The sequence below is a fragment of the Apis mellifera genome, linkage group LG7, assembly GCF_003254395.2.
Source record: "Apis mellifera strain DH4 linkage group LG7, Amel_HAv3.1, whole genome shotgun sequence".
Taxonomy (NCBI): Eukaryota; Metazoa; Arthropoda; class Insecta; order Hymenoptera; family Apidae; genus Apis; species Apis mellifera.
The window spans coordinates 12,703,705-12,718,914 of NC_037644.1; the positions used below are offsets into that span (position 1 = coordinate 12,703,705).

Consider the following 15,210-nt stretch of genomic DNA (forward strand, 5'->3'; position numbering starts at 1 on the left):
TCGTCATAAAACTATGTAATTGAAAGCAGAACATTTGATTAATAAAAAGTAAATTTCGATTTCTTGTTTGTTAATCATTTTACATTTCTACTCTCTCTCTCTCTGCAAAGTTCAACAGCAAACTAAGGATGAACTACGCGAAGTTCTAAGTAAACGATTGCCAGAACCAATTAGTTCTTATAGATATAACACTTTAATATAACAATCGTTCTATTCTTCGCTATTAATTAAGATTTATATCGTACAAAGATAATATCTTACTTAGCTACATATAGTTCGTTTTAAATACCGTATATAATGCAATAATTTTAGAACAATGAAAAGAAACATTTATAAGTGAATTAATTTCTGAAAAGAATTGAAAAATTATCCGTTAAAAATATTCTAAAATATTCTATTAAAAAGAATTATCTATCTTTTCTAAAGAAAAAAAAAAAAAAAGAGAGAGAAATTAATAAAATGAGTTTTTCATCTTAAACTCATAAGAAAGTGTTCTCAAACTCGGTTTTTTCATACTTCCCTTATAATACGTACGCTTCCTTTAACGAAGCTTACCTTATCTTAACATCAGAACATGATGAAGTCTTCGTTCTTAAAAGATATGATGCCAAGTTTATTAAACGATTATTAACGTTTCCTTCATTTTTCCTTTCCTTGTCCAAACCAGTTTACCAAGCAAAGCATTCACAGTCTGGATGAGCATAACCGATGTTTAATTAAACCGATGAATAATACATTTACTATACGCTTGCTAATTAGCGTCCTATTCCGCGATATTAAATATTAAACAAGGAGAGCGTGCGCGTACGATTATTTTCAAAAGTTAATTAAAATGGAACCACGTAACACGCGTGTTTAATTGCATGAAAGCATCGGGATAAAGGGCGATGCGCAAACTATTGTTTGTCACGCGAAAAATATTATCTATTTGTGCCTTGGTGAATTCGACAGAATTCGACAGGTTTAAGAACTACGGGTATACTGGTGAAAAGTAACTTCTGCCATACTGTTTTCGCGCATGCGCAATTTCGATATATCTGGGATCATCTGCAACACGTTGTACGACACGCTATTGAAGTTTTAATCTCTAATTGATGTAAATTGGGATCTAGATTTTTTTTCCTAGAAGTTTTTTTATAAATGCCTTAAATTTTAAAATTTTCCAATTGATAATTCGATTTAAAAAAAAAAAAATACTTTTCTAAAGATAGTGTTTTTAGAATTTTTTAGAATAAAATTTGTTATCTTGCTTGGATATAAAATAATATTTTTATAATGATTCTAAAAATTTTTTTTGAATTTACTTTTATCGTTGTTTAAAAAATTGATATAAAGCAAATAAATTTTAAATATCAATTTTGCAATTTGTATATTAAAAGAAAAATCTTTATATTTAATAAAAATTCACAGATTATGTGCAAATTTATTTTGTAGTTTTTTTTTTTTTTCAACGTTGCGTGAAGTAAACGCCGTTTTAGTATGAAAAAAAATAAAAAGATGAAAGCTGTTTAATAAGAAAAAAAAATGCTAAGGGTAATTTTCATTGCTCAACTGCAAGAATAACGATCGTGCACACCGTTTACCGTCCTATGGGGAATTAACAACGAATTACTTCTTCTTTTTATATCGGTGTTTATTAATAGAAAAAGTCTGAGGCGACGATCAATCGCTGCAAGCGCCACCTTTTCCCGCCTGATAGCTGTCGTTATTATGGAACGCAACGATGTCAGTATGTACAAGCGACAATATTTTTTTTTTCCTTTTTAATTACTAATAAAACTCATTTCCGCTTCACATCTCAATATATATAAAATGCTTTGCACGTGATATTACAAAAAAGCTGTAGAATAAAAGGAACAGAAATGAGGTTCGATTAATAATACAATGTGAAACATCGATCAAATAATGTCAAAATCAACAAAATCTCTGTAAATGTGCTCTGTTGGTATGTGAATAGAAGGCGAATAGTTTAGGGCGTGTATTGAAAATTTCGTCAAACTATGCAGAACACCTGGCAGGTGCGAGAATAATCTCTATTCTCAACTTCATAATATTAATATTATTTCGACTCTCGTAGTATACAACGTTTCTTCTCTCACTCTCTCTCCCTGTTTCTTTTATCTATATCTCTTTCTTCCTTTTATGCCATACAAATATTCTCTTTCGCACACTTGCGCGCGCATATGTACACTTGACACGGGGAAACCAGCGCTTAGACGTTGTCCAAATTAATAGCTACAAAATGTCTTGCCAACAATTATGAGAATTATGCTCGGTAATTAGAAAAGGGAAAAGAAGATGGAAATAAAAAATAAATAATTCAGAGGAAAACAAAACAAAAAAAAATAAAGTAGAAACGAAAAAAAAACAGAGGAAACGATGAGATCGAAGAAAATGTAAGAAAAATTAAAGAGAGGTTATAGTGTAAAAGGAAAGACGAAAGGTAAAAAGATCAAATAGAGATACAGAAAGAGAGTGTCGCAAAAAACAAAGGTAGGAGGTAAAAGACAGAAAGAGAAGAAGAGAGATAAGTAAAAAGAAATGCGAAAGAAGAAAAAGGACAGGGAGGATGAACGCTCGTGGCGTTTACGGTTTGCTGCTCCCGTCTCGTTCCTCTTCGCTGGCTAACCGTTATACAACATCCGCTCTACCATAATGCCCTCCCGCTAGAGTCCCAAGTCCAATTGTTCATCGTTATACAATCATTCCCCAAGCTGTACGAAATTCAATGCGTTAGGTATATATATATATATATACATACGATATTATGTGCTGAGAAACAGAACTGACACACCATACAACCGCGTATGACTGAATTTATCGATCGCTCAAAGAAACTGAATGCGTATTTCTACCTGTACGCTCGACGCGTGCACGCCAATACTTTGTAACATGTTTTGTTTTCTTTTTTTTTTTTTTTTATTTATTTTTTTTACATAACTATTTCTTGCAATTCCAATTATTATTTTATCGACAATCTCTCGAAGCAACGTATATCAATCGTGGAATGTGATTTTAATTGCAGTAGATTTTACATAGGTGTCGATAGTGTTCTACAATCAAATCTAAGTATCTAATCTATAACACGATCAATCAAATATTTATTTCATAATATCATAACATATCATTCTATTTACTATTATCTTTTTCTATTATTCCTTTATTTATAAAAGAATAATAGAGTTATAAAGTTATAGAGTAGAGTTTTCATTCGAAAAGCCGGATGCAATTTACGTGTCACGAAAAGGTAGCAGAAATACTGTTTGAAAATTTTAAAGCAGTCGCTAGAAAATTTAGGGCATCAAGCACATATCTAATCGTACATGCTCTCGTACATTATTACAGTAAGGAAACAACTAACCTACCGCAACCGCTTGCAACTGAATATATCGATCGTCGCTACAAACATACCTTGTATATGTATATGTACACAGCACCTCACTGTCGCGATTGTTTTTACCGATATCGAGAAATTGTTTGAATAAAAAATTCCTAACCTCACGATCGTGGTTACAACGAAAATACATGAAATTGAATTTATAGCGATCATCAGAAATTGGTCGGCCAACATTATACTACGCTACGATATTTTCGAGCTATTCCAAGCTAGCGAAAATCCCGGATCCATTTTTATACGTATCCTGTACTATCCATCATACACTGGAATATGATATGCACTATGGATCAAGCACACTCTGGGTTATAAAATTTTCATATATTTTAGAATATTTTGAAACTTTTTTATCCATGAAAAATAGTAAATTTAAATAATAATGTATAACCAAATATCTAGTTGGCATGGTATAGCATATTTTTTTATGCATGAAATAAATTTGCAAATATGCACCAATCGATTTTATATCATTCTATCTATGTGAATTTTAAACAAAAAAAAAAAAAGAAAAAGAAAAGATTTACAAACGAAACTTGATCACCGAAATTTGACATTTTACATCATTTTAGAATTCAATATTAAATTCCCATTTAATATTCAATTAACGTATTTGTTAATTCTATTAATTTAATTAATTCTATCAATTCAATTCCTTTTTATTATTAATTTAATTAAGCTAATTAAAATGTTTTGCATTTACCTCATTTCCTCCATGGGTAAAAACGGTCTGAACCACACGAAAAAAAAGCCATTGATTAAATCCATTGAATTAAAGCGATGAACAGATAATTAGAATTTTTAACGGTGATCTCTTCGAATATGTAAGGAAATAGTTATCAACTGACTAATAAATCACTAACCAATGTTGTCCAATTTTGTATATTGTCGAGATTTACGAGCAGCTTTGCCGGATTAGCAATCGAATATCATAGGATTATAAATCCTAATTTGTAGTTTCGACGCGAGGAGGAGCGCATGTCGGTCTAATCGTCCACGGAAATAATATAGAGATGATCGGAAACTTGCGGATTAGAAATAACACTGGAATAATATTTTCATAAATACGATACGTTTCGATAATAATTATGAGATGGTTTAAATCCTGTCAAGAGCCAGAATTTACCTATAATATATAATAAAAACACCAGTACTTATCGATAATTGCCGTATAAAACGATTAACCTTCTTTTTTGTATCGGTTAAACGAAGCCTGTGAGATCCTCATTGTTCCGCAACAAATTGTCGTGACCTCTTTGTTCAACAGGAGAAAATACTTTCTCGTAGGGAGAATTTTTCACACTTCCCGAGGGAAACAATATACTCGATACCTAATGGTTAAATAATAATATTTTGTTGTTTACGGTAAAAAACCTTGTGTACCGTAAACTTGTGTAATTATAAGAAAATTTAATAGAAAATATTGTTGTATTGTTGTAATGAATTATAATAAATAATGAATTATTGTAATATTTTTAAGATTTATCGAATAAAATTTTAAAACGGATAATTTGATATTGATTTCAATTTTATTCCTTAATTACAATCGTTGACTCGAGATTGATAAGAATAAAATAATTACGGTAAAATAGATTCCTGATCAATAAGAACCCACTCAAGGATATTCGATCCGTTTTATTTTACATCGCTAATAATAATCAATTAAAGAATTCCATTATGATCGTTGTACAAGGCAATTTAAATAATAATTTTTATATTTTTATCGTAAAAAGGAATCAATACTAAACATTATTTAATTTTTTCTTATAACTGTATCAATTTAAATTTTCATCGTGTTTGTGTATATAATATCGCGAATATCGATCGAATTTTCTATAATGCACCGCGAATCATTAATATTTTAAAGAACTTTGTGCTTTTGTCGTTTCCTGGGTGATTGTGTGGTGACTTCGAGAATCGATCGCACTCAAGCTTCGCTAACCGTCGACCACGTTGCTCGTGAGGATACCTTTGATACTAGCTTCCCAACAAAGTCGACTTAACGCGGTTCCTTACGCGCTGAAACGTACGAGCGAGCAAATCCAATTATCGGAAAGAAGAACGGTCAAGGAAAGAGGATTATTCTTCTACGTATAACGACTTCTCTTTCTAAGTTCAAATGCAATTGTAAATCTCGATTGTACTGCTACTCGAAGCTTGTCCACTTTTCTCGATCTTAATTTGTCTTTATATAGCGAGAATCGATCGGTAAAGCGTGTCATCGAAACGTGAGGGCGCTGCTTGTTTCGAATAGAACGAACTGATATTAGTCGATCACGAAAACGAGCTATCGATTATTCCAATTTCGATGAGAGTATAAATAAACGTTTTTTACGATAAAATAAGTGATTTTTAATTACAAAATGTATTAAAAAATTTGAAAATAAATTTAATTTTTAATGGATATTTAATGGATAAATATAAAGTATAGATATATAAATACTATAATTAGAGAATTATTTGGAATGATTCATCGATTCGATAAAACGTGTGAATGTAATGAAATTGCCGACTACGTCGATAGAAAGAAAGCAAAGTGAAATAATACCGATTATGGTCAGACATACTTCATAATTGACGAAGATTAATGCGATTTATATAAGATGAACATGAAGATAAATTGTATTCAAAACTGAACTTGACCACTATTAATAACCAAAGTATGATTTCATAGAAAATCATTGTTTCTAGCATTGCAACACTAAAATTACTAAATCTACAATATTTAAATATTTATTTTACACACGAATTAAAATGATATCACGAAAATAATTTTAATTTTCTCAAAAATATTTTCACGTTCTCGATAATCGTAGAACAAAAAAATATGAAATTCCTCATTTCAGCGATTTCTTCGAAAAAAGTCAATTTCCAAGTCAATAACATTTTATCCAATTACATTTACGACAAAATATAACGATGAAACAAGATACGCTTTACACGACAAAAGAAAAATCGCATTTGACAAACGATCGATATCAATCAGATTATACACCTGCGCAATAATGAAACGTTTCGACAAACGTTTCAACCGTTTTGTCGGAAACTTGCTGGACGAGTTAGATGTAGCCGCGTTAGATTTAGAAAGTAGAACCCGATCTGCTGGCCGACCCTTGCCCAGAGGAGAAACCGATAGCAAGAAGTAGGAACGGTTGCGAGAAAAAAAAATTCGCAGTCCAAATTGAAACCGTGATTGGCAGTGTTGGATTGCCGCGCCGCTCTCGATCGCTTTTTAAAAAGTTCGGAGACAAAGCTCAAAGCGACCGTCGTCGTCCCATCTGTTTTTCGTGCTCGCGATAAATCCCGTTCCAGGCAATGTTATTTCGACAAGTTTAATCGAGTTTCAAATCATTCAAGAAGATCTCGACACGGAGATCATCCTTTATCCATCCACGGGGAACAGGAAACCTGAATCCCGAAACGGCTTATTATTTTCGATATTCGGCAACGGACCGCAGAGATCTGACCTTTTAAATATTGACAATTACCGAAATAGCCAACGTTGTGTGTTTGCGTTTGCGGGCCAGCAGGAGCTATATCGAGGAAATGCATTTTAATGAATCGAAGTCACGTCGAGAACGGTTTTCATCGATATTGTAATGAATTTAAAAAAGAAATTCCTTTGTGCGAAGTTATATGGCGCGCCATGGATAGATAATATAAATAATATTCGTTAAAACAAGTTATATATAAGAAAATCGTATAATTTTTTCCAAGAGATAAAAATTTTTAAGTAAGTTTCAAGTAAGTTTAATTTTTTTCTTTTTTTTTTTTGTAATGATAATATGATATAAATGATAATGTAATAATTTTGTAATATTGTAATGAATTTAAAAAAGAAATTCCTTTGTGCGAGGTTATATGGCGCGCCATGGATAGATAATATAAATAATATTCGTTAAAACAAGTTATATATAAGAAAATCGTATAATTTTTTCCAAGAGATAAAAATTTTTAAGTAAGTTTCAAGTAAGTTTAATTTTTTCTTTTTTTTTTTTGTAATGATAATATGATATAAATGATAATGTAATAATTTTGTAATATTGTAATGAATTTAAAAAAGAAATTCCTTTGTGCGAGGTTATGGCGCGCAATGGATAGATAATATAAATAATATTCGTTAAAACAAGTTATATATAAGAAAATCGTATAATTTTTTCCAAGAGATAAAAATTTTTAAGTAAGTTTCAAGTAAGTTTAATTTTTTTCTTTTTTTTTTTGTAATGATAATATGATATAAATGATAATGTAATAATTTTGTAATATTGTAATGAATTTAAAAAAGAAATTCCTTTGTGCGAGGTTATATGGCGCGCAATGGATAGATAATATAAATAATATTCGTTAAAACAAGTTATATATAAGAAAATCGTATAATTTTTTCCAAGAGATAAAAATTCTTAAGTAACGTTTAATTTTTTTTCTTTTTTCTTTTTTTTTTAAAGATCGAAATCTTTGAGAATATTAGATGACGAAGATGCTTTCGAGGGTACATAAAATGTGTACTCAAACTTAGACTTTAATGCAATCTTTCCTGAACGTTCCACGTTCCATTACAAACAAAGTGGTTCTCGCGGGCTACTGCGAACCAATTAATTTTCCCCGCTATATTCGAAACGCGTTTCGGATCGTCGTACCATTGTATTCTAGACATCGGGCGAATTACCTATTCAACCATTGTATCTCAGACGCAAATAGAACGTTCCGGGTTATCTCGTGAAATCTATCGAACAATATTCCTCGAAAAGTACTTACGTCTCGGCGAATACGCAATTAAATTCTTAACAAAAATATATACATATATATATATATCTTCGTCGTAATCTCGACGAACGTGGAATGATGTACGCGTGCGAAAACCGCATATGTACTTTGCAACATGATGCTACAATAAAAGAGTCTTACGTAATAACGACGATTACACGAGAGCTACCAGGACCTTCTTGCGTAAACCGCTTACGTGTTACCGGTTGGAAAAATTCTCCTGTACGGTTTAAGACACACAACCGGGTGAATTTTATTGCCGACATAACTTCGCTACAATCCCCTTACTTTATCACACCGGATCACACCGAAAAACGACCCTACTCCTTTTCTTTACCTTCGCTCTTTCGTCTGTTCCAATTGTAGGTAGATACGTATGTATGTATGTATATGTCTCTCTCGAGTCGCTGTGTTTCACGAGCAAGCGTTTTCTTCCTAAGAAAAGAAATTCTTCCAAAGCTTCACTTCCAGGAAAACACGTTACGTAGCTATTTTATCTCAGTCAGTTCGAACATACGCTCGCCTCGCGCCGCTAGTACGTAATTCTTTGCATGCTTCTCCGGTTGCAACGGTTTTTTTCCGAGGAAATGGTAAACTTCGAGGGAAGTGGCGATTTTCCTTTTTCCCCGACCCGATCTTCTCGATATTTCTTGATATTCGGATTTTGAGATTATCGTGGAAAATAATTTTAACAATGATCAGATTTAATTTCTTCTGATTCATATAATTATTTCAGATTCGAAAAATAAGTACATAAAATAAAATATGTAATACAAATAGAAAAGAGTCTTTGGAAAGTGCACAATTTCTTTTTTACGAAATATCAAAATTTTAAAAGCTCTATTACACTAGGTATTTAAACTTCCTTCCCACGTATCGTAAAATTGTCTTGTCCTCCAGTCAACACGTTCAACGATCGAGAAACGAAGCTAATCCTAAGAAAATAAAATTCCCCTCTACAAATCCCTCGAAATCGAATCAAACCGGGCAACGTTCGCCCTCACAATTTCCTATCCGAACGATCCACGAAATAATCCGACGCGTACGTTCCAAGCAGAACCAAGATTCTCCGTGTATTTGGCCTTCTTCTAACCTCGACGCTCGGGCGAAACCAAATTTTCCCCAGGGAGTGCAGCTTTATCCAATATATTGCACGAGATTGCATTCAAAACCAAAGTGGTAAGTAAAATTTATAGGAAAAACAAATATCATTTAAAGAATCGTTAGATAAAATATTTTTGAATAGGGAATTAAATTTTGGAATAAAATATCTTCGTTATTTTCGAATTAATTTAAATCAAGATTACCAGGGCGATGAGAACGCACGGATACATGCAATGCCTATATGCCTATATAGAGACTATAGAGGAGAGAGACCTAAGACGTATACCCACACACGAAGACACCATAATCATCAGGATTTATGCGCAAGTGCCGTTTCTACGGTGAGTGCGAGACTCCGTGAAAGTTCCATCGGCCCGTGAAAAAATCGACAAAGATATTTCGAATTCACTGGGCAAATAGCTATCGAGTACGAGGTATAACGGCATTATCCTCTTAGCCGTAGGTTCAACACGGTATCACATTATGCGTTAACTTTCATTGATGTGTGCAGGTGCGTGCATAAAGAGAACTAACCTCTCACCGATTCTATGTATCTCCCTCTTTCTCTCTCTGTCACTTTGACTCTTTTCATCTCGTGTTGGCGCATGTTTCATACGCATGCCCTCCCTCTTTCTCACTCTTTCTCTCTCGCTCCTTTATCCCCCAGATTCGTCGCGGTCCAGTCCTACGCGGTGCGTTAATTTACACGTACACACGTGCGCAACAACTTGCAACCGAGGTTTGGACATTTCGAAGGTAAACGTTAATGCGTGCAAATTAACCGAAATTCGTATTCGCACGCACGGATAAATCTGGTGCTAGTCGCGTCGTTCTCGCGAAAACATGGCGGATGCTTCGATCGAAATTGTGTTTTCACTCGGTCGGAAATGTGGCGTTAGTATCACGAAGTATGTGTTGAAAATTGTAATCTAACCTATTATTTATCTAAAATCGCATCTCTATGTTACAAAAGTTATTGATTTGAAATATATTTATACAATATTTAGTATTTCATACGATCAATTAATGTTCTACGACGAAACGATCCGAAATTTTAGGTTAATGTCGTTTTCGTAAAGTGAAAAAGTTTACTTTTTTTGCGATTCTATGCGATTTAATGAAATTTCTTGATTTCGCGAATGAACGTTGAAGTGAAATTTGCATTAGGAAATGATAAAGTTTGCTTCTCTAACGAAATAGTCAGTGCTTTTGAAAGTTTCGTATAATCGAAGAACGAATGTGCAGAGGAAATAGTAACCCTCCACTGGGTAGGGTTACGAACACAAAATGACTCGTACCTATTGTTTTCAAGCGTCATGCTTATTTGATTGATTACAGCATAAATGTCTGAAACTTTGTATTCATATATGTACGTATGTATACACAATGGAATTACTTTTTACTTTTTAGAATCATTTTGTTGTATACATTCCACATTAAGCATTGAAATTCCGCGTAGAATTGAAAATTGAATTTAATATATTATAGTGCTCTATAGTTTCGTTATATGAAATTTGTGTAAATTTTGCGATAGATTTAATTGATATTAATGCAAAATATGGTTTAAAATTTAATCATCTATAAAATATGTACGGTTGAGAAACGCAATTTAGTAGAATTTGGCAGAAATAAATTCGTACGCGTATATAATAAATACAAAGCTGTGGATAAAATCATTTTGAATATATATTGGCGAAGAAATTTTTTATCCCGTTCAAATAAAAAAATCAACAGAGATGTTTCTATACATTCTGATGAAAATAAAAATGCAAAACCATCCCGCTTTAAATTGATTATCGAACGTGAACATACTAACGAAAAGGCAAGAAGCGTTACAAAATTAATTTCCATTTTATATACGTCCTCGCCGAAGTAGAAAATTAATTCTTTCATTGCGCTCGCCACATTTTCCAAAGAGTAGATCTCTAACGCATCCAGACTGTTATAAAAAAAATGAATCAGAGCGTAGAAAACCTGGAAAGCGTTTCCGATCGTTATACAATCGACCACGGTTCGTGATTCCATCGATTTTTGCATTACGCAATCCTAACGTGAAAAAAATTTTCTGCGTTTCGAAACAACGAAATTCCGGTTGAAAATCCGCCGAAAATTCACATTGTTTTTTTTTTTTTTTCCCCTTCTAACGCTGTTATTTTCGTGGGAATTAGATGACCAAGAGAATTTTTTATCTCTGTTCAAGATGGAAAAACAAAGAAAAAATTTAATTTTTAATTTCTATTCAAAGCAAAAAAAAAAAAAAAAATGGAAAATGCTAATGTCTTCGACAAAAACCATGATTCCTTTTTTACGAGACATCTGCAATAAAATATGGAACGACAGGTATGACTTATGTAACACAAAAAAATGTTAAACCTTCACTGAAAAATAACAATAAAAACTAATATACAAAAATTTTCAAATATTACTATAAATATATTACTAGCTATATTACAAGTTGTATTTCAGTTTTTAATTTTAATTTCAACGAATCCTTCAGAGAATTATTCGACTTATATATAATCATATAACTTTCCTTTCAATTTTAAATCAAAACATTCAATATCTTAATTCTTAATCCAATTCCCTTCCCTAAATATCAAATTTCTGTCATTGTTTCAAAGCGTACGTTCGATGGAAGATCAATCGCGCAAGCATAGCAAACATTCATCTGTATTAAAAATAATACCTTGACTCTTGAACTTCGGTTTCCTCTTTCGCCTCATCGCGAAAATTCGTTCCACGCGTTTCCCAGACGCGCGCCGACTTCCGGGGAAGGAAGATTAAAAATTCCAACGAGCTCGTTCGTGGCTAATTGACCGCGAACCAAAGTTCCACCGCGTGGAAACTTATTTTTGAAATTGATCCGCGCGAGGGTTCGTTAAGCGTTCGTTTAAATCCTCGAATTGATATCCGGAGATCGCCACTTCCGCCTTCCAATTATCATACGCGACCGAACGTACATTAAGCCGTGTGTTTAATTCGCTTCGGGCGATTTATCACTTCGACTCGGAATATGATATCGGGCAAATTTGTTTCGATAATTGATCGGATGATATAATTTCTAAATAGCCGAGCACGATCTATTAATACTGGGGCTGGATTATAGTTTTGATAAAATTGGCAGTTTTGTTCTTGAACGGATCGGGTTTGATGGATGAAAATTTATGACGCAGAATAAATTGTTGCACGTGTAACAGATATCGAACTGACTGCGTTTCGCAATATTATAATTATCTTGATTAATATTAATATTAATTGGTGAAAAAAATTGAATGATCTTAAATTTTTCCAATCGATATTGATTTTTATTGAAATTTATTCATATAAAAAATTTATTTATATATACTGATTAATTTAATATACAATTTTATTTCTTTTAATAATATTTTTTTATAACTATAATGAAAATAAGGATATATATAATCTACGTATATAACAAGTAATAAAGAATAAGTTAATAATCTATAGATATTTCTAAAAATAATATCAACAACAATAAGATGTCATTCTTCGGAAAATTAATCTCGAAATATAACCATGTTCGTAAATAAGCTCGAGGCAAGTATCTTTATCTCGTTACGATTAAACAAGCCTCACTTGATTGTACAAAAGCTGTAAAGTTTCCTATGGTACATATACAAAACCAACTTAAAACAAGCTAATAGCGTATCTCGAACGGCGTAAAATTCGATCTTTCTATGTCTAAAACAAAAGAAAAAAATAGAACGAAGTGGAGAAAAATTTAGAACAAATATCTATATTAGAATCTTAAGTTAAATTCAAAATTAATTATTTTTTTCATGATATATTTTTTGTTCGTGATTACATTCATAGATGCATTCTTTTTTTTTTTTCATTAAATTCTGAATATCTCATTTTTCATTGTACTCGCAATTAAATCAAGGTAATCTCTAATTATTGCTGTGCACCGCACTTTTATTCATCCTTTTGTCACCTTCGACAAAAGGAACATATAAAACGCTTAGAATGCAACGAATAAGAGTTTGAACGTTTTTCTTAAATAAATTTAAATACACTTATTACACGTTTTCACGAAAAAAATGATCTACGTGAAAAAAAAAAAATATACACCATCCAACATCTATTAAACAGGCTTGATGCGTAAATTCAAAAGCATTCGTCGATTGTTTCTTTTTTTTTTTTTTTTCTTTCGTCCCGTAGCGAATGAAAGAAACGGACGTAAAAATAGTGGCCATTTTCTGTTGAATTTTCGCTGCGAAAATGGTCGTGGGAAATGTAAAAACGTTTCCTCTCGTTACATCCAAGCGTGGCCTCATCGCGCAACAAATACCTTTTTTCTTTTTTTTTTATCAACTGCATAGCGAGAATTAAATTTTTCCCCTACTATCCCGTCGTGGTTGGTTTTTCTCGATTGCGACAAACAGAGGAAGAGGAACCACCAACAGAGGGTAAAAATCACGCAACTTCTACCTTTCTACCAACTGAAAAAAAAAAAGAAAAAAAACAGCTGTGCACGCTTTTTATCTCAAGATCACCGGCTAAATTTTAATTACGAACCCGAGGATCCCGGGATTCAGAGTATATAATTTTTATTATACGCTCTTCACCGGCTTATTCCGTTGGTTGGGTCGAGTGCCGCCGGAACTGTCGACTCGAGGAACTCGAATTTTATCATGTTACTCGTAGTTGATACAAGGGAAAGAGAGATTTTTTTTTTTTCGGTGATTTATGAACGATTATCAAGTTTTTTTTTTGCGATATCTTATTCCACTGGTTGCGGGTAAAAATACAGAGGTGGAAAGTACAGAGTTGAAAAACTCGGATTTCATGCATGATACATGGAAAGAGATTTTTTTTTTTTTAATGAATTTTCAATGTAATTTATGAATGGTCGTTATCGTAAAATGATATCGTTGGGATAAAGTCAATTCTTTGAATTATTTTCAATTATACCGTTAATGATCGTAAGTTAAAAATCAAGGACAATTGAAAAGAATATTGATGTATATTTTTTTCATTCGTCTTAAAGAATGTATTTGTACAATATTTAATCGCGTCTTTATTACGTATTATTATAAAATAGAATAATAAAATAAATCTGAATCTGCTTTTACAATTTAATATACAAAAGGCAAGTTTAATCTCGTATTTATATATAATTTTTGTTCCTATCCAGAAATTGCGATCAAAATGTATTATAAATTCATTTTATAAAAAATCTAATTTTACTATAATTTTCTCCATTAATTATTTTTCAAAATAAATTTTTGTAAAAACATTTTGATCTCGTAATTAACGAAGTTATGCTGGTAAAGAATGTTGTTAAAAAAAATTAAATTAAAATATCATTAAATATTGTTAAATTATCATTATCTTTTACAGGCTATAATTACAAACGATAATGTCGATCATTAACAAACATCCATTAACTTTCACGTTCCCTAATGATTCAACCAACAAATCGATCTTCATCGATAATCCTTTAATTGAGCATCGATGTTCCTGTTTGCCAACAATGCGGAAGAACATACGCGGAAAAGAATCATAAAAGGAAATCGAGCAAAACGATGGTCAAGTTTCCTGCTCTCGAGTTGCTCGTTTTCCATTCGATGGATCACTCTTCCTGATCTAAATGACAAATCATCCAAAGCCGGTCAAGCGAGGAAATCGTGATTTTCTCCGCGTTGAAATCGCGATCCATTCGATCGTGCGAAACGTGACCGAATCGAAAGAGTATCGAAAGATGCGCGACGGAAAAATTATTGATTTATCAGAGACAACGTGTTGAAAACATGAGAAAACAAACTGCCAGGAATAATTCCGTGAATGTTGTTCTTGGACGAAAATAAGTATCGCTATATTTCACATAATTGTGCAACATCTCTCGCGAGATTAACAGCAATCTGATTCGCGAACACGAGTTTTTTAATGTTTTTAATTTTTTTCTTTCGATCGATCGTGTATAAACC

The 15,210-nt window shown here is 32.3% G+C and overlaps 1 protein-coding gene and 1 long non-coding RNA gene across 9 annotated transcripts in view; one reads left to right on the plus strand and one right to left on the minus strand.

The window, feature by feature from the left end:
- Positions 1-15,210, minus strand: part of LOC408915 (protein couch potato) — a 183,129-nt gene that overhangs the window by 165,051 nt on the left and 2,868 nt on the right. The window contains exon 1 of one of the 8 annotated variants that reach the window (XM_016913010.2): positions 4,095-4,789. The exons of the other annotated variants lie outside the window; for them this stretch is intronic. The gene's annotated coding sequence lies outside the window, so the exon portion shown is untranslated. Of the gene's footprint in view, positions 1-4,094; positions 4,790-15,210 lie in introns of those variants that run through there. 8 annotated transcript variants of the gene reach the window in all.
- On the plus strand, positions 7,766-11,213 carry LOC113218890. Its single transcript, XR_003304990.1, has 2 exons — positions 7,766-9,334; positions 9,458-11,213. It is a non-coding gene; the product is annotated as an uncharacterized LOC113218890 (long non-coding RNA).